Raw genomic sequence first — 27407 nt, 5'->3', positions numbered from 1 at the left:
GGAAGGTTGCCCTTTGGTGGAATGGAGGGGGGCCAAATGCAATGAATGGGGTGTGGGGTGGGCATTGAAGTTGTCTTGGCTTCTCCCTCCCAGCTTCCTCTGCCGAGGACAGTAGGTTGTTAGGCACAGCTTTTGGTGGGGTGAGGACACAGGATGTACCGGAAGCACCTCTTCCTTTTGGGTAGCCCATCACTGATGTCTGCCTTTCTTCATACTTAAAGAGCATCATAAATATAATGTGTTGTTTTCCAAATTAATTTGTATGTCTTTCTTAATCTTTTTAATGCCTTAGATGGGATTCTTTTTCCTCGGCCTTTATAAAGTGTTTTCTGAGCTAGTTTCTCCTTATTTCACCTTGGTAGCTCTCAGGACCTGTCTACCTGATGGCTTTTCCCCTAGCTGGCAGTGAAGACACCTCAACCAGCCAGAAATCTACTTCACCCCCCCACCCCACACACAAAGCCAGCTCACAACATGCATCCACCTGCCTTCAACCCTGGGAAAAGCCAGCTTTAGACGTGATCACTGGCTCAATGATCTCTTCCATGGTAGCTTAGATTGACTATGATAAACTTGGGGTTAGTCTGGGCAAAGAGTGTCAAATTCCTCCATGAACTTCTGATGAGTACTCCTGCCTTGGCCTTGTTTGACAAGTGTCTTTGTAGCCAGGAACTCCCATATTTACTGAGGTGGAGATTGCCCTCTCCTACACATGTGCATCAGACAAGTTTCTACCTGACCTGAGATGGCTAGAAGGCTGGCAGGGAGGGACTCTGGAACCAAGAAGCCACCTTCTTGCACAGCCAGTCCTTAGAAACTTGTCCTGACTTGGTAAAGAGGCACCTACTTTAAAACCACAATGTTCCACCAAGCGTGTTAGAACAGAGACCTGAAGTACTGGGCTGTCTTTTAATTGATTAAAATCTTCAAATGCTCTTTGAAATAAAGGTTTCACTTGCAAACAAACAAGTTTTTTTTTAAAGAAAATATATAGAGAAAAAATTAAATGCTTCTCATTTCCCTTCCTTACTCCAGCTTCTCATTGTCAGGAAGACATAGGATACATAAAGACACACACATTTTAAAGAAAAAAAACCCACAAGTATGCCATGGCATATACTTTTATCATGTATGTCAGCTATCTTTCTCATCTGCCCCTGGAGCAGGGCGCCATTTGCCTCTTTATTTAGGGGTAGGGAAGATATGCAGAGTCTGTTGTTTTTTGCAATGGTTACAAAGGACCTTAGGTATTACATACTCCTTTGGAGAGTCCTAATTTGAATGATATCTGTTTGAGGTTAATTCTCCTGGTGAACACTCTGTCTTTTGAACAGCTGCTCTATGATGGCAACTTCAGAGACATTTCCATCGTTCTTCTAGCTTCTCTTGAGCAACTGGTTTGTTAGGCCAACTTCCTTACACACAGCTCATCCAGGAGGCCCTGGATCCTCAAATTCAATGCTTTCAGAAGAAGGGATAATCCTTACCTAAAAACTGCTACTTGCTCTTTAATACTTTTCCTGTAATTGTTTGATAAATCTGATTCTAGCTCAACAATGTCTCCAAATGTCTCGCTTTTTTCTTTCTCCCACTAATACTGTTGCCACCCCCTTATTCAACAAGTATTTATTAAATACTACAGTGTACTAGTCAATCTTACCATCAGGTGTTCATGGTTTAATCATCTCATTCACCCTCCATTAATTAATCTCATTCAACCTCTTATTAAATTATGCCTGGTCAGCAGTCTGTGCAGGAATACCCACTAGCTCACTGTTGCTCAGGATGTAACCCAGCTCTTGGCTGGACAAGGTCTTTCCATGGTGTCACGGGTGGCCTATGCAGTCTTACCTCTTACCATTGTCCTCCCCTTGGTGGTCAGGTCCCAGTGCCCTCATGGGCTGCATGCCTCAAGTGTTCCACATAGGCAGATTCTTCAGCTTGGAACACTATTTTCCACATCATAGTTAGTAGTCTACTCAAATGCTAAGATTTTTTTTGGGGGGTCCGGTCGTGGGGCCTGAACTCTGGGCCTGGGCGCTGTCCCTCAGCTCTTCAGCTCAAGGCTAGCGCTCTATCACTTGAGCCACAGTGCCACTTCTGGCTTTTTTCTTTTTGCTTATGTGGTGCTGAGGAATCGAACCCAGGGCCTCAGGCATGCAAGGCAAGTGCTCTACCACTGAGCCACCTTCCCAGCCCTAAGGTTATTTTTGTTTGTGCTAGTACTGTGGCTTGAACTGAGGGCCTCAACTAAGGGCCTTTTTGGTCAAGGCTGCTGCTCTAGTACTTGAGCTATACTTCCACTTCTGACTTTCTTGGTGGGGCTGGCTTTAACCACAATCCTTAGATCCTAGTCTCCTAAGTAGCTAAGTTAACAGGCATGAACCACTAGTGTAGTACCCAGCTTCTTCTTTGCTGTTGTTGTTTCTTTTGGTGGTAGTGGTCAACTCAGGGCCTGGGGCCTGGTACACAGTAAGCAGGTGCTCTGCCACTGAGTATACCCTTTCCCCTCCCACCCCCCACCCCCAAATGTTAATTCTTTCTCAAACCTTCACCTGCTCTAGATCTCTGGGCTTCCTCCACCAGCCTCTGATATTCTCAACACTGTTCTCAGGCCATTTCAGCACTGACTGCCCTTGTACTGCATGGCTTGCTTATGTCTTGATCACACTCTTCTCTGGCCTCAGCTTCTAGATTGTCAGCAAAAAGATAAGGGCTACGTGTCAGTATCCTGGCATTCAGCATGATTTCTGGTATAGAACAGTAAACAAAAGAGGTGGCTGTTAGGTTAGCTGTCCATCACTATGACAAAATACCTGAGAAAAGTCAACTTTAAAGAGGCACAGGTTCACTTTGGTTTACTGTCTCAGAGCTTCCAGTCCATGGTCATGTGGCTCTGTCGTTTCTGTTTGTTGTGAGGTAGAACATCATGACAGAAGGCACAGTGGAGCAGAGTTGCTCATTTTGTGGTAGTCAGGAAAGCTAGCAGAGAGGATATAAAAGGAGGGAAAGAGGGGAAAGGAGAGGGAGGTAGAGAGAGAATAAGAAGACAAACCTGTATTTGAAAATATATGCCCCCTCCATGACTTAATTGTTCCAGCTAGCCCTAGTCCTCCTGACCATTCGGCTGTGAACTTCATAACTCTCTCACGATTCAGTCGCTTCTCAATAATGCCACTAATTGAGGATGAATCTTTAACACTTGAGTCTTTGAGGACTTTCTATGTCCAAATTGTAACAAGTGGGTTCCAGGTTGGTCAACCTCTGGAATGAACACTGCTTTATTGCAAACAGTTTGAGGAAAGTTGTTTTAATTCTTGAATATATTGATTACAAGTGGCAAAAAACCATTCCTAACTAACTTAAGCACAAGTTGGCTTATACAACAGGCAAATCCAAGGATACAGCTGCACTTGGGGGTCCAAACAATATTATCAGGTTTGTTTGCAGGTGTTCTCATTTTTTCCTGTTGAAGCTTGGCAGCTGTTGGCCTATGTCCTTACAGTTGATGATGCACAAGAAAGAGACCTCTTTTCTCTCAGCATCTTTCTCTCACCTTGTACCTGTTTTGTCATAGAGCTTAAAAAAATCTGATTGGCTAGGCATGGGTAGCACATCCATCCCTGATGGAGTGCTGAGTATGACTAGCCCTGGAAGAACATAGGTTGGGCAGTTCTCAGAAAGAAGTGCATTGCAGTTGCATATTTTTGCTTTAGACTAGCAGTTCCTTATACTTGTCATTAGAATTTTTTATTCAATTTGTTTGTCTGTCTTTCCACTAAATAGCTGAAGTTCATGACTACCTATCCTATTGTATCAAGAACAGAGTGGAGTTTTAAGGCAGCAGGTTTTCTAGGACTGCCCAAGCCCCAGTGTGCACACAAATCTGCCTATTAAAATGCACATGCTCCAGAGGAACAAAGTGGAGGAGGGTAAGAAGATGCAATTATACTCAGTGGACATTGTGTAAGAAAATGAACTATGTCACTTGAGCGTAGGGATGAGAGGGTGAAATGGGGGAGAACAAAAAATGGGGGTGACATTGACCAAGATGCCTTATACTCATAAGCTGATCCTTTTGTGTAACTACTTAATAATAAAGTAAAATAAAATGCAGATTCTCATGCAGTACAACTTGGTCAGGACCTGGATTTCCTATTTCTTGCAAGCTTATTAACAAAATAAATCAGATGAGGTGACTTAAGCAACAACAACTTACTTTCTTCCAGTTCTGGAGATGAGAAATCCAAGTTCAAGATTGACTTCTGGTAAGGACTTTTCCTGGTTACAGAGATGCCCCCTCTTTTCTTTACACGGCCTTACTTCTGTGCAGGAGTAAAGAAAGAACTCCCAAGTCTCTTCCTCTTCTTACAAGGACCCCAGTTTTGATCTCATTGAACCTTAATAATCCCCTTAAAGGCTCTATCTCTAAATACAGCCATGTTGAGTGTTGTTAGGGCTTAAATGTAATTGTTGCTTTGGAGGAGAGAGGGGACAAACTCTATCTCTACCTGGTCTATCTCTACCTCAGTCTATTTCTACCTAGTCAGCAAGAACTAGAGTCTAGAGCCTTGCACATTCAGATCTGAAGGACTGATGCTGTTCTCTAAGTTGGTCTCCAGGAACTATCAAGTCAAAAAGCACCTCCAATTTAGTGACTAGGAATTGTTCATTTATTGTCAAAGTGGTGTGAAAGTTACTGGAGTTTTGGAAAAGCACACTTAGACACTGTTCTTTAATCACACTCAGTAGCCCCTCTCAGGGAAGTCAGCTAATAAAGCTACTGCACTGCAAAGAGGGCTGATGCCCATGGGATTTCAGTCTTAATTTGCTGCCCTTTATATTCTTTATATTCTTTCATGGCAGTAGTGATAGAAGAGTGATTACAAGCCCATTGCATTATCAGGAGGCACCATTTAACTTGCTCAATAAATGATTGCAAATCACTCATGGGGCTGATTGTATTTCTTCAAAATTATAGTTTGAAGCCCTAAAGTCCACACCTCAAAATAAGACTTTATGGAGATACCATCTTTAAAGGACAGATTAGGTTAAAAAAAGGCCATTAGAGTGGAGCCCCAACCAAATATGACTGGTGCCCATAGAGAAAGAGGAGGAGATACCAGGGACCCTCACATGCCATGTGAGGACAATGAGATAGCTGCAGCAAGCCAGGAAGAGGTTGCAGGAGAAATGATTCCTTCTGACACCTTGATCTTGGCCTTCTAGCCTCCTTATTTTTCTGAGAAAATAAGTTCTACTGTTTATGCTGTCCAGTCTGTAGGACCCTCTGAAGGTAGCTGGCACACAATAAAAGAGCTCAACAATCACATTTCACTGCATTCCTCCACTTAATAAATGCATGCCTTCACTCAAACACTGCATGCCTTCACTCACTACTATAAAAAGGCATATCCATATCCACTGCCCCCAGGCTGGTGTCAAGAGAGACCAGAGCAGTAGGGAGGCTCTGGAGGTGAGAGTCTGGCACTGATGTTACGTCCCACCTTACGGTCGACAGTGATGGAGCAAAATGACCATGGGCTGAAGCCTTTGGAATTGTGTCAGAATAAATCCTTCCTCTTTTGAGTTATTTTCCTCAGGTTTTGTCACAGGGTTGAAACACTAATACAGCAGGACACTACCACAGTAGTAATAATATCTGACTTTTCAAAGCAAGAGAGAACATGGATTTTTTTGTATCATTTTCTAGCTCTGCACACACTATCCTAAAACAACAGATATACTCAGTGCAGCAGCAGAAAGATTAGATGATTACTTGATCGTTTGGTTTCTTTTAATGAAATATGCAGGGGGTCCAAGATATAACAAAGGCTAACCACCTGTGTCCTAAAGAGCAGTTTACAGCTCAGAGGCTCCCCAGCAAGGATGTTGTGTCCTGCCCTGGGGAGAACTCTGGGGCATCCATTAGTCACTTGGTCAGGTGGTGGCTAGAACAGACTCAGAACAGATTGGTTTCTGTGATAAGCCTTTGTTCTGGTCTGGGTGAGGCTTGGTTAGTTCTGTGGTGTGCTGGACAGCCTTGTGTCTGGGCAACCTTTACCTGCACCAGGTCTTAGAGTTTAGAATTGACTTTCACAATTCATGTAGACTTAAATGAAAATAGATCCAAGACCTGAAGTTATCTAATTCACTGCTCTTGGTACAGTCTTCTCTCACCAAGTTCTTCACGTGTTCTCCCACCCAGCTCATGAGGACTCTTAGGACAGCCCAGCACATTGTCCCCATGATCCATCTAGCCTGTGCTTCATCTCTCCACAATAGGACTCAACGAGCTACCCCCCTGTTGGCCTCAGCCAAAATCCTGCTGCCCTTCTGCTTCCAGGTACTTTTTGACTGAAGCACCGAAAAATGAAATTCCCAGAATCAAGTGAACCATTCTAAAGCAAAAAATGCTATGGAGTACATCAGTGTTATGCTGCTGACATCTCTGTTTCAAGACCAAACATTTCCCTCTTCCCAAATAAAACCCATGCTCACAGAATAGTTGCTCTCCATTCAGCACTCTCCCCTGTTTTTCTCTTCTTTCCAAGTTGTATGTCAATACTTCGGATCCCTTAATGACTAAGTAATATTCCATTGTGTTATGTGTACCATGATTTATTGTTATTCATTGATAGCTATTTGCTCTTGGCTCTAGTGAACAACTGTACTGTGAACATACATGTATAAGACTTTTTCACTGATGCAACAAAGTACCCTTGAAAAGTTAGAGTATTTGAGGCAGTGACCATTTGTTGCTTGTTTCAGAGCAGAGCAACACATGGTACTAAACCACCTGGTTGTGTGCCCTCATAAGACCTGCAAATCCTTAGCTCGGGGCTCTCCTCCTGGGCTCCCCTGTGTCGGAGTGTAGGATGAGGCCTGAGCTGCAGCCCGTTTAAATAAAACAGCTGTAGAGTCTGACTCTCAGTGGTCTTCTTGGTGGGGGTCCTGTGACCTTGGCATAACATATTAGTGGGGGCTCATCCGGGATCCCCCCCAAAGACCCCTGAGGCCTCAGACTCCAAAGGTAAAACAGCGCTGTCTTTGTTAATTAGTCTTGTCCTGTCATCTGTCTGTTTTACTTTTGTTTTCCCTTGTGAGGACGGCCGCTCCGATTCGTAAAAGGTTGTCGAAGCGGACGCGCTTGCACGACGACCCTGGAGGAACTGAGAGACGTCCCAGATCCTCTTGTGGGGCGGGGGTAACCCCGCCGTGTGGGGCAGGGGTCCTTGGAACCCTGCCGTGTGAAGCTTTATTTTGTAACTGTCAGGCCTGCATGTGTTTTGTTTGTACTGTTTTTTTTTGGACCGTACGACTGACGGGACTGGAAATCATGGGCACCACTCCATCTAGCCCCCTAGACTTACAAAAAGAAACTAAGAAAGAGGAAAAGAAAAGGTACTCCCCCGGTTTTTCAGGGAGATAACTTGGAAGAAGAAATGTTTCCTCTCCCATACTCCCCTTCCCAGGTTCCTTTTTGCAGAACCTGAGAATGATCAAGAGGAGAAGGGAGCTATAGAACCCTCAGCACCTGCCCTTAAAGTTTCTGAGGGGCCAGTCACTTGATGATGCCATGGGATCAATCCCCCTTCTAATGTAGCTGTTTTTCCCTTATGCGCCATAGGTCCTGTGGATGCTGATGGTCAACAGCAACTCCAGTACTAGCTATTTTCTACCAGTGATCTATACAATTGGCACACCCAAAATGCCCCCTTTTCTGAGAAACCCCAGGATTTAATTCGTTTGCTTGAAACTATTCTCTTTACTCATCAGCCCACTTGGGATGATTGCAGTCAGCTTTTACAGGTCCTTTTTTACCACCGAAGAGAGAGAGACTGTTTCCGAGAGGTGGCCAAGAAACATATCCCTGGCCCCACAGGAGCACCCATTACAGATCCTGCCCTGATCACTGCCCATTTTCCTGAGATCCAACCAACATGGGACTACAATATGGTTGAAGGTAGGGAGCGACTCCTCATCTACCGCCAGGCTCTGTTGGCAGGTCTCAAGGCGGTGGCTCGCCAACCTACTAATATGGCCAAGGTTTATGATGTTAGGCAGGGAGGAAGTGAAAGTCCGGCAGCATATCTTGAGCGGCTCATGGAAGCTTTTAGTCAATATACCTCATATGATCTTGAGACGCAGGAGTCAGCTCAGATGATTATGTTTGCCTATATAAATCAAGCTGCACCAGACATAAAGCGAAAGTTGCAGGCTCTAGACAGATTTGGTGAAAAGTCTATTAGGGATCTAGTAGCCGTGGCAGAAAAGGTTTACACTAAGAGAGAGACAGAGGAGCAAAGACAGAAACGAAGGGACAGAGAACATGAAATTGAGCTTGAAAAGAGAGACTGGGCCAAGGAAAAGAGGCCAGACTTGGACTCACCACTATCGTTGCATGCTGAGGATACCTTGTTCACAGACGGCATCAGTTTCATTCGAGATGGAAAAAGGTACGTGGGCACAGCAGTCACCACGGATGCTGAGATAGTGTGGGCAGAAGCACTCCCCCAGTGAATGTCTGAACAAAGAGCAGAGCTAGTGGTACTAACAAAAGCCCTACAAATCTGAAAAGGGAAGAGACTAAACATTTACATGGATAGTCGGTATGCTTTTGCCACTGTGCATGTCCATGGAGCCATTTACCAAGAAAGGGGACTGCTGACAGCTGAGGGAAAGACTATTAAGAACAAACAAGAAATTTTAAGCTTCATCCGGGCCATATGGGAACCAGCAAATATTGCCATTATGCACTGCCCTGGCCATCAAAAGGGAACTGATTCTGTAACCAAAGGAAATAACTTGGCTTATCAGGCAGCTAAAGGAGGCATCCCTCCATCCCAGAGTGGAAATACTGACTCTAGTAGACCCAGGGCCACAAGCTTTGCCTCCTGAGCCTCAGTACTCCCAAGAAGACTTGGAGTGGATAAAGAAAATTCTCATGGCCTATAAACCCCTGGACAGAGAAGGAAACAAAGACTGGTAGAAAACTGGTGAGGGGAAACTTATCTTGCCACAAAGATTGGGCAAGGGGATTCTGAAAAGGGAATCCATCGGGTCTCTCACATGGGAACCTGAAGAATGCAGGACTTGCTCTGACCCTCAGAAGTAAAAATTAGGCAAGGAAATCAACTCATTGAGGACATTGTTAAAAATTGTAAAGCCTGTCAGCTCACCAATGCCCCCAATCAACCGGTTACAAAAGGAGCTCACCTCTGTGGAAATAGGCCAGGTGTGTATTGGGAAGTAGACTTCACAGAAATTAAAACTGGAAAATTTGGATATAAATATTTGCTAGTTTTTGTAGACACCTTTTCAGGATGGGTTGAAGCCTACCCAACAAAGCATAAGACTGAGAACGTCGTGGCTAAGAAGATCCTGGAAGAAATCCTACCCGGGTATGGCTTCCCATCCACCATCGGGTCGGACAATGGACCAGCCTTCGTCTCAAAAGTAAGTCAGGGAATAGCCACGGCACTGGGGACGGATTGGAAATTGCACTGTGCTTAAAGACCCCAGAATTCAGGGCAGGTAGAAAGAATGAATCAGACTCTAAAAGAGCCTTGGAGACTGGCCCAGACTGGGTATCGCTCCTTCCTTTTGCCCTGTTTAGAGTAAGAAATTCACCCTCTCGGCTTGGCTTTAATTGCTTGCTGATTTGGATGATACTGAATTTCTGTGTAAGCTTGATTATTTACAGCTGGTGCATAAAAGTATGTGCCCTCAATTAAAAGTATTATATGATTCTGCTTCGATTCCTACCCTCCATTTGTTTAAACCAGGGGACTGGGTGTTTGTTCAAAGGCACAACTTGAGATCTCTGGAACCACGGTGGAAGGGACCTTACATGGTGCTACTGGCTACACCTACTGCCCTTAAGGTGGATGGCATTGCTGCTTGGATCCACTGCTCCCACGCCAGACTGGCTGACCCCTTTGCCCTGGACGACCATGGGGAAACATGGGAAGTCTCCAAGCATCCTACCCAACCACTCTGCGTACACCTCAAGAAAAGAAAAATGAACTGATTGTTATTGATATACCCATTCAATATCAAGAGCTGTTGGAGTTTAGTTTTGGGCCAGAGCCACAAGATTGTAGCTCAGGACCATAAGTCAAGGAGGGAGGAATGAAAGATTAGAGTATTTGAGGCAGTGACCATTTGTTGCTTGTTTCAGAGAGAGCAACATGTGGTGCTAAGCCACCTGGTTGTGTGCCATTATAAGACCTGCAAATCCGTAGCTCAGGGCTCTCCTCCTGGGCTCCGCTGTGTTGGAGTGTAGGACGAGGCCTGAGCTGCAGCCCGTTTAAATAAAACAGCTGTTGAGTCTGACTCTCGGTGGTCTTCTTGGTGGGGGTCCTGCGACATTGGCATAACACCTGATGTAGATTGACATAAAGGAGGAAAGAGTTATTTTTCTCATGGTTTAGGTGATTCAAGTCCAAAGTCTTTGGCTGTATTGATTCTGGCCTGCAGTGAGGAGCATGTCATGGTGGGAAGAGCATGTGGTGGAGGAAGTTATTACCTCATGGCAGACAGGAAGTAGAGAAGGAGGCAGGGAGGAGGAGTCTGAGATGAGATAGAGCCACCCACAGCCCATCCCCACAGCCCTTTTCTTCAGCTAGTTCCCATCTCTGAAGTTTTCAGAACCTCTCAAAATAGAGACATCAATTGGGATTAAGTTTTCAACACAGGAGTCTATAGGGGACATTTCATATTCAGACCCTAAAAATACATAGACGAGATTTGTTTCTGAGCACTTGTTTTTAATTCTTTTGGCAAACCCACCGACAAGTGGGTTTTCTGGGTTGTATGGCAATTCTGTTTGATTTTCTGAAGAGCTGTCACATTGCTTTCTAAAGCAGCCAAATCATTTCACATTCACACTAGCATTGTACTCAGTTTCCAACCTCTCCACAGCCTTGTTAACATATCATCTAAAGTTTTGCTTTTGCGAGGGAGGGACTGGACTTTTTTTCCCCTCTATTACAATTAAGCAAAAAATAACTAGTCCTTTCAGCCAAACTTGTTGATTATGTAAGCTATAGTCAATTTTGGTAATTGGAAAGTCAGCCTTCATTAATTTAACTCTAAAGGATTAAATGTTGCTTTTCAAGTTATTTCACTTGCACAACTTATATGAAAGCTGTATTTACAAAAAATACTTCTAATAACTTTTGTGTCCACCCTTGATTTGATTTTTTGGGGGGTGGGGGGTCGGGCCTGCACACTGTTCCTGAGCTTTTACGCTCAAGTCTAGTGCAACTTCTGGTTTTCTGGTGGTTAATTGGAGATAAGAGTCTCATGAACTTTCCTGCCTGGGATGGCTTTGAACGTGGTCCTCAGATCTCATCCTCCCAAGTAGCTAGGGACACAGGAATGAGCCATTAGCGCCTGGCCTTGATTTGATTTTTCTACACCCAAATTTCTATCCTACAGATGGCTTGCATCCTAATAATCCTTATAATTTTCCTGTAATTATTTGCCTACTCACAGCTCTCCATTGTTAGACTTGGCCATTCTAGACAGGGGTGCCTGCAGACAGAAGTTCTCAGGCTCCTATGGAACCAGGACCTAACACTTAGTGGGTGGGTGATAGGTGGCTATCTGTTGTGGGAATAACTAGGAGAGCACATGAGCTCCCCCTTGTGGTGAACAGGAGTGCGCCTACACATTCCTTCACCTTGGTGATGACACCAACCTAACAATTGTTGACACTCTAGGGATGAATTGAAGACAAGCGAAACACCGGAGAAACGAGCATGCTGAGCTCTTTGGAGAACCACAGAGTGTATAAAGTTGTCTTTATTTTATTGAAGGAACAAATCAAATGACTCAAGATTGTCTTTATCGTGCCTACAAGAAGTCTGGATCTTGGAAATGACATTTGGCAGCATTCGAATGAATCATCCGTGCAAAGATGTGAGACTTCTTAGTAAACTATGCCTCTTGTGTGCTGAGCTGGAGCCTGGAGATGTGTTCATGAGTACTCTTCTCATTTGCTGTCTTCTGCTGTGAAATTGGAAGAGCACATGAGGCCTTCTTCCTGCTGCCTATGAAAAGATATCTGCTCATGTCTCATTTACCAAAAAGTACCTAGTCACAGCAAGGAAAAAGCAAACGAAACATCCCTTGGTTCTCAGTGTGCCCACATTTCAAAGTCCATATGCTACAAAGCCACAGACCTGTAGCATTTTGAGAGAAAAAAAGTCTCAATGGAAAGTAATATAAAATTGGCTTTCCGACACACACAAAGGATACGGAGAAAAAACACTTTATTTAGGTTTTGTTTTGGTCAGTTGGGCCTCATTCTTGAAATATTTCTCAGAAGCACTGGCAGTTTTACAGCTCTTACAATACTGGTTTTCTAGCATCATTATATGGGCAGTAGCTTGGGGTAGAGAGAGAAGGATTTGACTAGAAACTTTTCTCAACTTAGAAGTTGTATCACCATAAAAAAGAGGCAGCGCAGGATACAAGAAGAATACATGATTTGCGATGGAAGTCTTGGTGGTGAGTCTTAGATCAGCTCTGTGCTGCTATTTTCCCATACAAGTCTTGCATTGCTCATCTGGGTGTGACTTTTCTGCCCAACATCCTTTCCACTCCTTGGGGGACCTTTAAGTAGCTAAATCTAAGGAATATTAGCAAATTATTGCATTGCTTTAACATCACAGGTGCTGTTATAAAACCACAATGTTTCCTTTTGAGTTGACATGGGGCCATTATCATTCTCTTTATTATTAATTACATGAATGCCAGCATTCAGGCTGGCGTTGATATTCAGTTTGGTTGTTGGTCAACACTTGAGCCTAAGCATCGATTTTAACCACTCTTCTATCTGTATAATGTGGATGGGTAAGGTTCTTCCTTCCCACAGATGGAGCCAGTTGTGGTCCATACCATTCTTGGAAACCTGTGCATCCTTTGGCCTGCCACCTTTGTTTTTCCAGACTGTCCCCCCTACTCCCAGAGCTCATGAGCTTTGTTCAGTCTTGTATCAGCTTGACACAAAGCTCACCAACTATGCCCAGAGGATCTCCTGGCATAGTTGTGGCACTGGAAACGAAAGTGAAGACTCAAGGGGACAGGCAGCCCTGGGGAGATCATGTGTGGGGAAGCAAGCAACCCTTTCTCCTCTGGCTCTCAAACTTTAGCCAGACCATTCTGTCCATACAGGCCTTGCTTTAAAAAAAAAAGAATTATATTCCCATAGGATCTAGCCTTCCCCTCTCAGAAACAATCCTAGTGCATAGATTTTTCTCCAGCTCAGGACCTTAGCTTTGGAATTCCATCCCAGCCTTAGTAGCTCAGAGCTGGGAGGCAAATTCCAGGGCTAACTTCAAAAAAGCCTGCCAGGATGTGTGAGAAGTTCACATGTCTGTCTCTACACCCATGACCTACATTTGGTATTTTCAACACAATTCTAAAGCAGGTGGCTTTCCACCATTACAGCTTATTATTATGTAAGTATTCTCTGGCATCCTCTGTCACCCACACTCCGCTGCTTCCTACTGCTGTTGTCTGAGGAAATGACCATCTGGCTGGGACTTCCTCCTGATGACCACTAGAGGGCACATGGTTTCCAGCTCACAAGACCTCTTCTACAACCAATTTCTGGTGCTGCTTTGCAGACCAGGTTTGTTTGTTTGTTTGTTTGTTTCCCCCTCAGAAACAGAAGCAAAGCACTTGAAATTCCCTGGATGCTACCAAGACATTTTTTAAGCATTCATCTGTGAAATTCTGGCTCCTAGCAGCAGGCTTTCTGGCCGGTGGAGTTGTCAGTTCCCATCTCTATTCTCTCCAAGAGGAAGAGAAAAGAACCACAGAAGCAGCACAGATGAGCTTTGTCTTGTTCCCTCCCTGAGATTATTAGAGAGAATATACTTGTTGGCTCCATGTATCTCTTCAGGGCTCATGCATAGTGGAAATAATGTGTCTAGAATTGGACATACCTGGGATTTGTCTTCTATGCTATGGCTTCCTGCCAAGATGGCAAACTAGTGTGGCTGCTGCTGGCCTCTCCCAGGTCCACCCTGGAGGGGCATGGAGGGGGAGGGGAGCAAGGCTGGAGACCCAGCAGCATGGGATTGTCCCTTGGGTAGGTTTCTTGGAAAGCTGTGGGGCTCCAATCTAGGGGGGAGTTACTATAGATCTACACTCTCCTCAGAGGATAGGGATTATCATGATTGATAGTACTGAGGAATTCAGAAGCATAAATGGAGGAGTATGGATCACAGCTTAAGAATAACCAGAATAAGGTCAAGATTAGAATGCTCAACTATTAAGCTATTAAGGTGAGAATTCAGTGTGAAATGGAAATGAAACAAGAATTTTTAAAAATCCTGTGCTGTGAATGAAAAATCTGAATTAAGATGCTAAAGCAAGTCCTCATAATGCAGCCCTTAAATGCTGCTCTTACTAAGCCTGTGACCTTGGATTGAACACACAATCTCCTCTTAGCTTCAGTTTCCTCATCTTTAAAATGGGTACAGTCTCTATGGCACAGTTTGCAGTGGAGATTTCACATTATAATATACATTAGAGTCCCCTGTACCAGTACCTTCTTCTTTTCTTTCTTTACTATAGTTAGCATTTAAAGACTTACTCATTCAATATTATTCATTTGTTGGGGGCCAATGGCTCATGCCTGCAATCTTACCTACTTAGGAGACTGAGATCACGATTCAAAGCTAGCAGGGCAGGAAAGTCCATGAGACTCAGCTCCAGTAAACCACAAAAAGCTGGAAGTGGTGCTGTGGCTCAAAGTGGTCGAGTGCTAACCTTGAGCACAAAAGCTCAGGGACAGTGCGTAGGCCCAGAGGTAAAGCCCTAGGACCAGTAATAATAATAATAGTAGTAATAATAATAATAGTCACTAGGTTTGTACAGCTGTAAGAATCAGAGAAAACATCTATAAATGAATAAGGAAATCAATATCATTTTGGTTGTGAGATATCATGAGGCAGATAATGTGATGGAGAGGCTTATCACAGTACCAATTAAGGCTGCTTAGCAGAATCACCAGGGCCTCAGATCCTTTCTATACTTTGGCTCTGCCACTCTCAGAAGGTTGATGTTTGTCCTTGTGCCCCTGGCATCATGGCGACGGGATAGCTGCCATACCACTCATCTAGGGACAGTGAATCTCACTTACCAGCAGTGATCCCACTGTACATGTCTATGTTAGTTCTGCTAAGTAAATAAGGTTCTAACCATGAGTAGCCCTAGGATACAGGTCTCTGTCTTCTGGAGCTGCTGGCACCAGAGAAAAACCAGGCCCAATGTGGTTGTTGATTTGGAGACCCAGAGTGTTTCCCAAGCACTAGTTGGTGTTGGGTGCATCGTAAGTGAGTGAATGTACTAAGCGAGGTCCCAGACAAGCAAACTAGCAGTAACATATTGTAGAGTATGCATGGTCTGCAGGGGAACTGAGAGGCAGAAACTCACATCAGTGGTCAGGGAGGATTCACTGGAGGAGGCATGATGGCATGTCATAATGAGGCATGTCGTAAACATGCTTGTGACATTTTCAGGGACTGAAAGAAGTGAAGGGATTCTGGGATAGAGGAGTCTGGGTGGTCAGCAAGGGCTGGCCGTGAAGTTCTTGGATACCCTGGTGGGATTCTCTTGTGATAGCAATGGTTCAGGCACATCTAGAACAGTGTGGGGTGTAGTTGACACACTGGGGCATAACCAGCGTAACCATGGTTCATCTGAAAGCGGTTTATCAAAAAATGTGGGAAGAACAGCAGATTTCTCCTAACTGGTAACTATTACATAAGGAACATCCTGGAGAGTTTGATGCATCGTTGCGTTTGTAACTATTACTTGGTGATTCTCAGAGGTTGCTACTATTGCAGGTGAGGAAACTAAAGCACCTGTGTCATGAGATGAACTGTGTTTCATTTCATCCTAAAAAAATGGTACATTGAGAACGGCAAGATAGGGACACAAGTGTTTTGTTCTTTCTTGCTATTGTTTCTAATGTATTGATAATGTACCATGTGATTTTTTTCTTTGTATGTTCCTTCCCCAAGGTATAACCCTGTTTTCACTGTATTTGATGTCGATGCCCTGCATCTTGTATATACACTTTTCTAATTTAGGGAGGGAAAGGGAAAAAACAAAATACTTAAATAGGGATACAGGTTGACCTATTGTAACAATGAGATGTACAGACACTATTGTAAAAAACTAACTTTACAATTTAGGCAGGGGTGGGGGGTGGGGGTGGAGTGTAGTTGTGGAGGTGGGAAGGAAGGGATGGTAGGGAGAAAACAAAGGAGGAAGCAGCAATATTTGATAAGAAATGTACTCATTACCTTACTCATGTAACTATAACCCCTCTGTAAAGTATTTTTTTGTTTTTTAAATATAATTTTATTGTAACTATTAAGGTGTTGTACCAGAGGGCTTACCATTTCATAAATCAGGTAATGAGTACAATTCTTTTTGGACAATGTCACACCTTCCTTTAGTTTCCGCTGCCCATTCCTACCCACATGTTGCCTAGTTCAAAGGACTAGGTCTTGAAGATTGTACCAGTAAACTACAGAGATTCACTTACATGCACACAAATATGCATATACACAGCTGTGCATATAATGCATACATAAAAATATACACACATATGCAATATATACATCCCCCCCACATGATTCCCTTTTTTTTTGTTAATAGTTGAGAAAGACAGAAGGCATTTTAAAATAGATACAATATGTAATGTTGTCGCTACCGCCTCGACCACCAAGGAAGATGCGACACCGAACTCTTCTCTCTGCAGTTTATTCAGGACCTTTGAGCAATCTTCTGACCCCAACCCCGGGGAGAATTCCCCACAGCCTTAAGTACCCGCTGGGTAGCCAATCCTGATACGCCACGTGGGAACCACCAATTAGGTCCAGGTGCACGGAAGCAAGCCAGATTCTATGCCTTAGCCATATAAGGAGTTGTTTACCACAGAGAGCACTCGCCATCGGGAAGGCGGAGGGTGGAAGCCGGAGGGTGGAAGCCGGCGCCATCTTCCAGGTGCGGCCTCTCGCAGCTCTCTACACAATGTGTTCTCTTTAGCAGTGTCATAGGTCTCCTCCCATTTTATATATATATTGGTCGTGAGGCTTGAACTCTGGGCCTGGGCACTGTCCCTGAGCTCTTCAGGTCAAGGCTAGCGCTCTACCATTTGAGCCACAGCGCCACTTCTGGCTTTTTCTGCTTATGTGGTGCTGAGGAATTGAACCCAGGGCCTCATGCATTAGAGGCAAGCGCTCTACCACTGAGCCACCTTCCTAGCTGTTCCCCTTGTTTATTCCAGCCTCTGCTATTTGAGAATTTGTGCATTTATTGTATTTCTATTCTCTGAGTGATTTCTAGAATAATTCTTAAACTTCGGTACTCTTTAAACTGTCTTCTTGCAATATTCCGGTTCTTCAGTAATGTGAGCTTTCAGGAACATGACTTTTTGATAGTGGTCCTGTGGCTATTTTTACAATAAAAATGTATTAAAAATGGCATATTGAATCTGTCAGCATGAGATGGATAAAAGATAAGGTTGTTGCCGCTGAACTTGCCTGACTGGTGGCCTTGGAAGAGAAGAGAGCTGAGTGAAGGCAGGGACTCAGGGAGAGGGTCCCGTGAAGATGGAGGCAGAGATGGGATGGTATAGTTGTGAACCAAGGAGCATCTAGGTTCTCCTAGCACAGACCTTCAGCAGGGGTTTCATGACTATTTGTTGAAGGATACTGAAGGATAGAGTGAGGAATCTGAATGAAGTCAGATGGTCACTGTGAGTGTCCGCAGTCCCCCCTCTCTCATCCCTTACAGCATCAAACTCCCCTGCCATGGCCCTCCTACCTCTGACTCTGCAGTTCCACACCCTCCTCACCTATTCATTACACAGCAGAGGCAAAGGATGCTGGTGGCCTCCAATAATGAGCCAAATGTTGCTAAGAGCCCCAAGCCAGCTGCGTTTTTGTGCATGGCATTCCTGGATACTCTGTACTCTGTTCCAGGGAAGGGGACTATAGCCAGATGCCCAAATCCTGTCTGCTGAAACCATGGCTCTGTTTCAACGTGATGGACACAACTGAACATGGTCTAGACTAGCAAGAAGTCCAACGGGGGATTTATGGCCCAATATAAAGAAATGTAAATTCTCAAGCTCTATTGACTTGTCTTTTCTAGGTGTCAGGATTAATTCGGCCTTCCACATTAGGATGTTGACTCGGTCTTAGATGGAGCTACCAGGCCCTGTCTTTTCTTGATGTGCAAGCTGATGGGGTTGTTACTTGCAGGTGCATCCTAATAACACTTTTTTTTCCATTTGCGGAGAAGCTATTCCCGCATCTGACAGATGCAGAGAAGAGCCATTTTGGGTGAACAACTATTTGCCTGAGACTTTCCAAGTCTCATGTCCCAGGAAACCCTGCAGACCTCAAGCATGTGCTCTTCTTTTATTTTAATTTAGCATGTCCCTCCTGCCTCTCCCTACCCCTGTCAAAGAGACTGGAAGCAAAATCTAGACTCTCTGCCTTTGAATTCTGAGCTGTCATTTATTAATGGCAGGCAATTCCATTTGCCTGTGTCTGTTTTTCTTTTTTTTTATCTGCAAAAGGAATCGAAAAAAAAGTAACTCATGAGGTCACTTTAAAGATTAGAAAAGAACACACATACCCATACACACACCGTACTTTTTCACCTCTGACTGGTTGGAAGAAGTACTGAAAAAAATGTGAACCATACTGCTGTCACATTTTTACACGCAGAAATGGATTCTTCCAATTTCTGGAGACAGCTTTGCTTCCTTGGCAACGTGCCATGACCGGAAACCTCCCTCTGCTATCTTCAGATGGACAGGACTAGAGACAGCTAACCTCTTCCCCGTGAACCTTTTGTTAAACTTTTACACAGACACAGAAAATAGTATAGATGCATGCCTAGTTTCAAAAGTTAACTAAATAAGGCAAAACTCTCAGTGAATATCTGTGTTGGAAGATAGCACCTTGCCAGCCATGGCCAGAACTGTACCCTCTTCCTTCCAAGCATCTCTTGATATCTGTTGAGTCCAGAAATGCTTTATTGCTTCTCTCAGGGTAAAGCAGGTGGCATTGTGGGGCTATCTGATCGTGAGCCTTACTTTATCTAGAAAACCAAATGGTCCATGTCTCTTTCGTGTTGCTGTTCATTTTTGGTTTTTGAGCTGGGGATAGGAGGAAGCAGGGAAGCAAGATTTCTGTACAAGATCTTGAGGTTCACATAGGGATTCAGAGACATTACCTTCCCTTTGGGATTAGGCTATACACACTGCCACTTGGAAGGGGGGGCATTGAAGTTGGTGTTATGAGGCTTAGAGAAAAGAGATGATAGTCACAGTCCACTAAATCCCATCTGCTTCCTGAGGGTGGGAAAATCATTCCTGTCCACCCAGGGACCTGAGGTCTACCTAGAGAGCCATTGTTTTTGGATTCTCCTGCTACAACCTTGTAGCTTGCAGGGAACAGTCACCCTCTGGCTTCTTCTGGATCAGTGCCTTTTACTTCCCTGTCTCCAACCCCCAGCCACTGGTATAAGAGATTGCTAATACTATTTTGAACACAGAGTCCAGATCTCTGGCTGTGGTAATACATTGTTAGATGCAGAAAAGGAGAAGCTGGGAGGGTGTGGAAAAGGTCATTGGGACTTGGGACTGGAGCCAGATACATAGAGAACATCCATCCCTAGGGCCTGGGGTGTGGAAGGGAAACAAGGGTTATTGGAGGAAATTGTTCATTGATGGGGTGGATAGCTAGAAATAAAATCCAGGAAGCACAATTGAAGGACGGCGTGGTGTGTCTGTTCATTTTCATTGGTATAGAGCAAGGAGTCCAAATAATAATGGCTTAGATATATAAAGACTAATTTATCTCTGGAGTTATGCATAACAGGCAGGGCATGCTGAGTTTGATTGTTAGGACGTGAAGCTTCCAACTTACTGCATTGTTACCATTACTGTTGAAGTAACATCCTCAAGGATACTTCAAGATCCAAGATGGCTGCTGAAATACCAGCCACTACCTCCAAGCTTTAGGCTGAACAAAAAGAGAAAGCGTCAACGGGATGAGTTTTATAGAAAGGGGCTCTTTCAAGTAGCCTTCCCAAAATCTATACCTGACAACTTCTGCTTCATTGAAGGCACAGCTTAAAGATAGTCTGAGACAATATAGTCTTGGCTTCCAAGAATAAAGTTGTGGTTCTTCTGGAAGGGTAGCCAGAGAGCATGAATGTCAAGGTGGGCAACTAGCACCTGGTCCCCGTACCTTGAGGCAGTGTATTTGGATCACGTTTGGGCTAGCAGAACAATCAATGCCAAGATGGTGAACACTTCTAACACGGTTCTCTCATTTGTAAAACAAGACAAACTTAGCCCAAAGAAGAGTCCGGTAAAAGCCCAGACAGCTCTGGCTGCTGCAGTGCTGGGCACCCTGAAAGTGGTCCAGAGCAACAGCTACTGTTAGGATTCTGACTCAAGAGGCTTGGAAAGCAAAATTATGGTGATCTTATTGTTCACATACAGTTAAAAATTTAAGTCTCACTTAAATAACATGCAACCAGTTATCCCTCACCAATGGAAGTATGATTCTCACAGGGCCTGATAAGTTCAGGTATCCTTGCATCCTAGTGTGAGGGGGGTCTCACCAGTCTGGGATACCCCATGAACTCAGGGGCTGTATGTGTTCCCCAAATCCCTTTCTGCCAACCTGGCAGGGCTGTAAGGACAGAGGCTGCGCTCACTGCTCTGCACTGAGCCCTCTACCTTCAGATGTGTCTCGAGCCCTACTGTCTTTGGCTGGGCTCCAGGCCACCCCCCTTAGAGCTCTGCAAATCTCTAGGTCCTACTGTTTGATGATTCTGCTTTCTCCCAGGTCCAGGGAACCGCTAACTTCTTCTTAGTCTATGCTTCCTAAAGTGTATCCAAAGAAACATGAGTCTCAGACACTATGCCATTATCAAACACATGTGAGAATTACTCTACTCTCTAGTCTCACTTGGAGGGGTTGCAGTGCACATTAGCATATTGAGAGCTCTGAGAAGTCCTACAATGCTAAAAAGGTTAATAAAAATATGAAAGATATTAACCTACTCAATGTTTTCCACTTACTGGTTAAGATACCTGAGCCTAGAGGTCATGTGAGCCTTCAGAATCCAAATTTCCTGGTCAATATTGCTTTACTCTCATATGTAGGATTCTTACCAGGTCCTTCTTCTCTGCCAAGGAGATTATCTCTGAATCTCACTTGCAGCTCTGAACTGATCACTATTTTTTTGGAACCAATAAGTGATGCACCTTTTCCTAATGCCACTTATAAACCAAGCCTCCCTACTTCCTCCTGTTCTCTGGGATGAGATCATGTCTCTGAAAAGTACTTTAGAAACCATCAAATGCTATATAAATGTTAGTTGTTACTATTTCAATGACTCACTCTGGTACTCCAAACCTCTTCTCTCTTGGAAGAATTTTCAGAGTTGCAGTTTCATAATACAAAAATAACTGAAACCTACACACATAGTAATGGCCATTTCTACAAGACAGTCCGTTTTGTCACTGTAGTAAGAAAATGACTACAAAATATGCTGTGAATGCTCCACCCAGTAAAGGAAGTGGATGCAGGAAACCTTTTTTAAGGTCTCAGGTTATATCCAACCACACAGACACAGAAGCCACACATTGTGTCCCAGCACTCAGGGCTGACTCCACTCCTATTGCTCGACAATAGCTTTTTCTGGATTGCCCTGGCGCTGAGCAGGAAAACACCAGCCAAGGCCTGAACCCCCTATACAATGGACTCTTCCTTGTTTGGCGATGACCTTGGAGCTTGGCTCCTCCTTCTAACATCTAAGAAATTTCCAGAGTCACACTAGCCAGAGGACCACAGACAGCCAGGAGGCTAAGGTTAATGCTGAAGTCTACTTTGTCAACTTCCAATTTTTACTCCAGAGCAATCAGGGAAAAGAAAGCAAAGGGTATACTCCTGGTGGCTTATGCCCATAACCCTAGCTATTTGAAAGGCAGACACAGAGAGGGTTGTGTCTCAAGGCCAACCTGAGCAATAAAAAGGCAGAAAGACCACATCTTAGCAGAAAAAGATGGGTGTGGTGATATGTGCCCGTCATCACTGAATCTCAGTACTGGGCAAATGAGCCTCGGCCAGGAAAACCAAAACCCACAGCCAGAGGAGTAGCTCAGACATCTCCTAGCATCACCCAGCCCCAAGAGATCTCAGAGCGAATGTCTTTAGGACAGGAACAGGAAGTTCTGCCTTACCTTTCTGAGGCATCTTCCCTATGTCTAGAAACAACCTTAAAGGGTGTTTTTCCCCCCTCCCTTTGACAGGGCCTGAAAAGTGTTGGAAAGATCTTCTGACAGTGCTGGTCTCCCTCAGGGATCACAGACTGCCAAGTTTTGGGATGTAGGGACCAAAGAAGCCCACTAAGCAGAGACCCTTGATCTGAGCTCAATGTTTGCTGATGACCTTGTGGATTTGCTGACAGGTTTATTACTGAAGCAGAATCTGGATTTTAGACAGCGACCTCCAGGTGGCGCCATGCCGCAATGAATACTTGAGAGGAGTGACGTTCACACGTGGAGCTTTTCTGGTTCCATTCAGAGGTAGAGGATAACTCACTGCAGCTCAGAGACCACCCTTCCCCCCCCACCAATCTAGACCTTCTGGTCCGATTTAAAGATGTCAGAACTTTGATCATCTAGAAGATGATGGTCCAGGGAAGGCATCAACCTGAGGCCGCTATATGGAGCCATTTGCCTTGGCCTTCTGCCAGGAGAGAGGTGACCCATGCCCTGGGTCAGGGCCCTGGAGACAAAGATTCATGTCCACTGCAGGCAATTGTTACTTGAGTGTCCACAGGCGGCAATCCTCTCAGCTGACAGGCGAGAATGCATTCAGGCCCCGAGCTCCGGGAACAGAGTGTGTGTTGGGGTGGGGGTGGGGGACATTTCCTTTCTCTTATCAAGTCTCTCTGGTCTCAGGAAGTGCCACAAGTGAGCAGGAGACAGGATGGAGCCATCCCCTCAGAAGGCAGGGCCAGCAGCCAGGAAGAGGAAGAGTAGGTGGCTCTTGCTCATTTCCCTGTGCCAGGACCATTCTCCTTTGCACATGCAGTTGACCTGTACACCTGCCAACCCAGGCCCAGGACAGACTCCTCCGTGGCCTGGAGTATTTGGGGCAATCCATGGCCTCCAGAAAGGAGCAAGGGAACTCTTAACACCCAAGCTGATTTACCATAGGGCTGCCAGAGTGCAGTCATCTCACTTTTGCTGATCAGGACTATTTAGGAATCCATACAAACTGCCATCTCTTAGCCAGGTGGCCGCTTGCATTCATAGAGCCCCCATGTAAAAGCCCCATGCCTGATCCAGGGTATGGTGAAGGAGAGAATAAAAACCTCCCTTAAGCCTCAGGAAGACACCGTCTGGTGTTGTACTATTTAATACAAAAGCCACTGACTATAAGGGGCTATCTGAAAGTCATTACAATTACAAATTAACTCCTAAATCACTCGCCCCATTTTACATGCTCAATAGCCACATGCAGCCAGTAGTTACAACAATGGACAGTAGAGGGATAATTCCATTGTTGTCAAAAGTTCTGTTGGATGGACAATTCTATGGCATGTGGGACATCAATGGTCATGGTATGTGTAAGGTATATTAAATAGGTAGGTTTCATTAGGTAGCACATGGTGTGCTATTCAGGCAGGAGAAGAAGTTTATTTACTGAACTGCTGCCCCCACTAGGCATGCTGGAAAGGCATGGCTGAAAGGCGACCCACCCCTGGGCCAGGACTTATCTAGGCCAGGGACAGGAAGAGGTGTGGCCAGGTGGGGAAAAGGTGTGGCCACACTGGATCAAGATGTGACCTCAGGGTCTGGGAACTGCCTCTGGTCAGATGGGAGGCGAGACCAGAGGCAGCCCAGGATGTGACCTAGCAGGAGGGGAAGGTGACTGCTTCCAGATCTGCCAGTTACCTAGGTAACAGATACTGGGTGGAGACTTAGCCCAGGGGTAGGGAGGTGTCCCTGTGCAGACCTTACATTCCAGCCTCTTGATAATTATGAAAAAGGGCCAAGATTCTCTCTGGCTACTTTCTGCTGGCCAGGGGCGTCAACAGTAGGGGTAAAAGGCTGAGATGTGTTCCCCTCTGGGAGAACGCAGCAGGCAGCAGCTGTCACTTGGGCATGAGTTCTTAGATGAAGTCTGGAGGAGGCAAGTCTCTTGGACGAAGTCTGGAGAAGTCTCATGAGGCACTGATGGACTGAAAAAAATTCTGGAGAGCAAATAAATGGCAAGAGGAAGGACTTGGGGCTGAAAATGTTGGTAGAAATGTCCCTAGCTACTTCTGACATCTGGCGACTAGGTAGAGGAGAAGTCAGGTAACAAAGGCAAGAATGTAAATTCCTGTCCAGTTGAAAGGTAGACAGGTATGGACATTGGATGGGCAGGCTTCTTATTTATATTGACCTCCCGGCTCTGGTTAATTTTGAAGGGCAGGAACAAAGTGGCTGATGTGACATCATCTCCTCTTACTCCTCTCCATGGTCCCTTGTTCCCCAGACTGGCTGAGTCTAGGTGCTTGTTGCTGGGATGGCTTATCCCAGTTAGTATTCATGGAGGTTTGAACTCAAGGCCTGGGCACTGTCCCTGAGTACTTCTGCTCAAGGCTAGTGCTGTACCACTTCAAGTTATAGTACCACTTCCAGTGTTTGCTGGTTAATTAGAGATAATCCCAGCCTGGCTCTTTGCAGGTTAGTTGGGAGATGGAGTCTTAGGGATTTTTTGGCTCGGGCTGGCTTTGAACTGCAATCTTTGCCACAAAAACCCTTTATTATTTCTAATTAAAGCAACAAAGAGGTCAAATTGAAAAAGTAGAGCTTACCTGGTCCTTATCAAGAATTGACCAAAAAATATTCTGCAATGACAAAACTCGTTAGATGTGATGTAAATTTTAGCACAGATATAGTATTGATTTCTTTCTGCAACCTTAACAGTATGGGCAATTACAAGGTGGCAGGGAGTTAATGAGAGGTGACAAGGGCTCAGACAAATGACGTCTTCTGACTTCCAGAGTTTCAGAGACCTTGTGATGATGTTCTTTTTTTTTTTTGTTCCAGTTGTGGGGCCTGAACTCTGGGCCTGGGTGCTGTCCCTCAGCTCTTCAGCTCAAGGCTAGCACTCTACCACTTGAGCCACAGTGCCACTTCGGCTTTTTTCTTTTTGCTTATGTGGTGCTGCAGAATCGAACCCAGGGCCTCAGGCATGCAAGGCAAGCGCTCTACCACTGAGCCACCTTCCCAGCCCTGTGATGATGTTCTTAATTGATACCTTCCATGTCCTTTATGAGGTGGTGGTAGTTTAGAAGTACACTCTAAACTAAAGTTCCCTTCATCTGTGATATTCTTCCTTACCACTCACTTTGAGAAACTCTGCTACTGAGCTGAACTACAATGCCGGAGGCTGAGCTAAGTGCTTTCACAGGCCTGGTTTAATTCTCACCACATCTGGAGGTCAGTATTATATTGGAATTGCTGTCTGCTCAGCAGCAGACCCATGTCTTTTTCCTACATGGTATTCCTACTAGCCTCCCACCCCAAGAAGATGGGTGGGGAGTCCACCTTTTGGGGCCAAGGTAGTACAAGATGAATCCTTTGCCTTCCATAGGCCAAGGAACCCAGGTCAGGGCCTATGTGATATTCTTGTCACAGCAAGTGGTTGCCAAGGAACTTGTGACTTCTTTGGGCAGATAGGAAACAAGGGGAAGTTGATGAGGGTTTCAGGGAAAGAAGCTTGCCTTCTCTTAAAGAGCTATTGGCTGGAAGAGAAGGTCTCTTTTTTTAAATCAATCTTGTAGCATATGGATGCAAAGCTTAGAACTGCTGCTGCTGTTGCTATACCAGCCAGCACGTGGCAGAGGGAAGGGCCTAGCTGCTCACAGGGGAACAGCAAGAGGACCCAGCTTGGGCCAACACTGGGCCTCTGGGCTTAGGACCACCAGTGGCCTGCTCTTGATTACTTTCTGTCATCTGCAGATAATTGTCTTCTGCTGATTGTAGCATTTGGCCTTCACAGAACTTTGGTATGCCAAAGTCACCTACATGGTAAAAAGCAGAGTTAAGGTAGAAAATATAGATTCTTTTTTGTGTGTGTGCTTATACCAGGGCTTGAACTCAGGGATTTGTGTATGTTCTACGACTTGAGCCATGCCTCCAGTCCTGCTTTTTGCTGGTTATTTTGGAGACAGTCTCGGGACTTATTTTTTTCTGCCCATGAGCTTGCCTTGAACCTCGATCCTCTGGATCTCAGCCTCATGAGTAGCTAGGGTTAGAGGTGAGTACTACCAATTCTGGACTAAGAGATGCTTTTGACCACCAAACCTATGTTCTTTTATTTTCATCATGCTATTTTTTTTAACTAAAATTCATTTTTTGTTCTCTTTAAATAGTTGTACTAAGATACCAACTTATCATCATATTGTTCTTTCTCATTTGAATGGTACCTGCATTTCAAAGGATCTAGAAGAGAGACTACTAAAGAGAAAAATCCAAGAACTGACACCCTGGAGGCCTCCAGAGCAGTATTATACCTGGCTATTACCTGAGGATGCTCAGGGAGTCCATTTTTCCCAGGCACTTGCAATGCATATGAAGACTGTAAACCCATCTGAGATTTTGTTTTGTTTTGTTTTTAAGGAACAAGTGGGAAACTTCTAGATAACTGCTTATATAGAAGAAGCCTTTCACCTGGTGCTTAAACTAAGCACCTTGGCTGCTCCCAAGGACTCAGCTCTGAGGCTGCCTGACTTCACCTTTGTTTACTGAGTGGAGGAGCTCAGCGGGTTGGCGCTGAGCAGGTGACGGAACTTTCTACCGGAAGCTGTGGCCATTGCCCTAGAAGGATGTCTTTCAATCTTTGTGGATTTCCCTCACTCCCCACAGGGAAGGGCTGGAGTCCTCTTTGTCTCCTTTGGCTATTCTCCTGGTGTCTCTTGGCTCCTTCCCTCAACAGTGCTTTTGACCTTACCAGTTAATGAAGGTCATCCTCCCAGCAAATATCACATTAAACATATCAGGCGCTGATCAACGGAGAGATTTCCTTGTGGAAAGGTCACAGCTGAAAGGCATCATCTTTCCCCATCCCCCTTCTGACAATAGCGCCAGCCGAGAAGCTCTAGGGAGGTGAAGGTATTCGGTTCGTAAAGCCCCTTGGAGATTAGGAGAGAGTCATTGGCTGCTCCCTTAGGCTTCACTTAGGCTGTATGAACTCATGCTTCCATGGAGAACTTTTATCTTCGCTCTGTTGCAAAGGCTGCTTACGCTCAGAGCCAACAAGTTGCAAAAAGTGGTGGTTTTT

The sequence above is a fragment of the Dipodomys ordii genome, unplaced genomic scaffold, assembly GCF_000151885.1.
Source record: "Dipodomys ordii isolate 6190 unplaced genomic scaffold, Dord_2.0 Scaffold5, whole genome shotgun sequence".
NCBI lineage: Eukaryota > Metazoa > Chordata > Mammalia > Rodentia > Heteromyidae > Dipodomys > Dipodomys ordii.
This window is presented reverse-complemented; position numbering follows the sequence as displayed.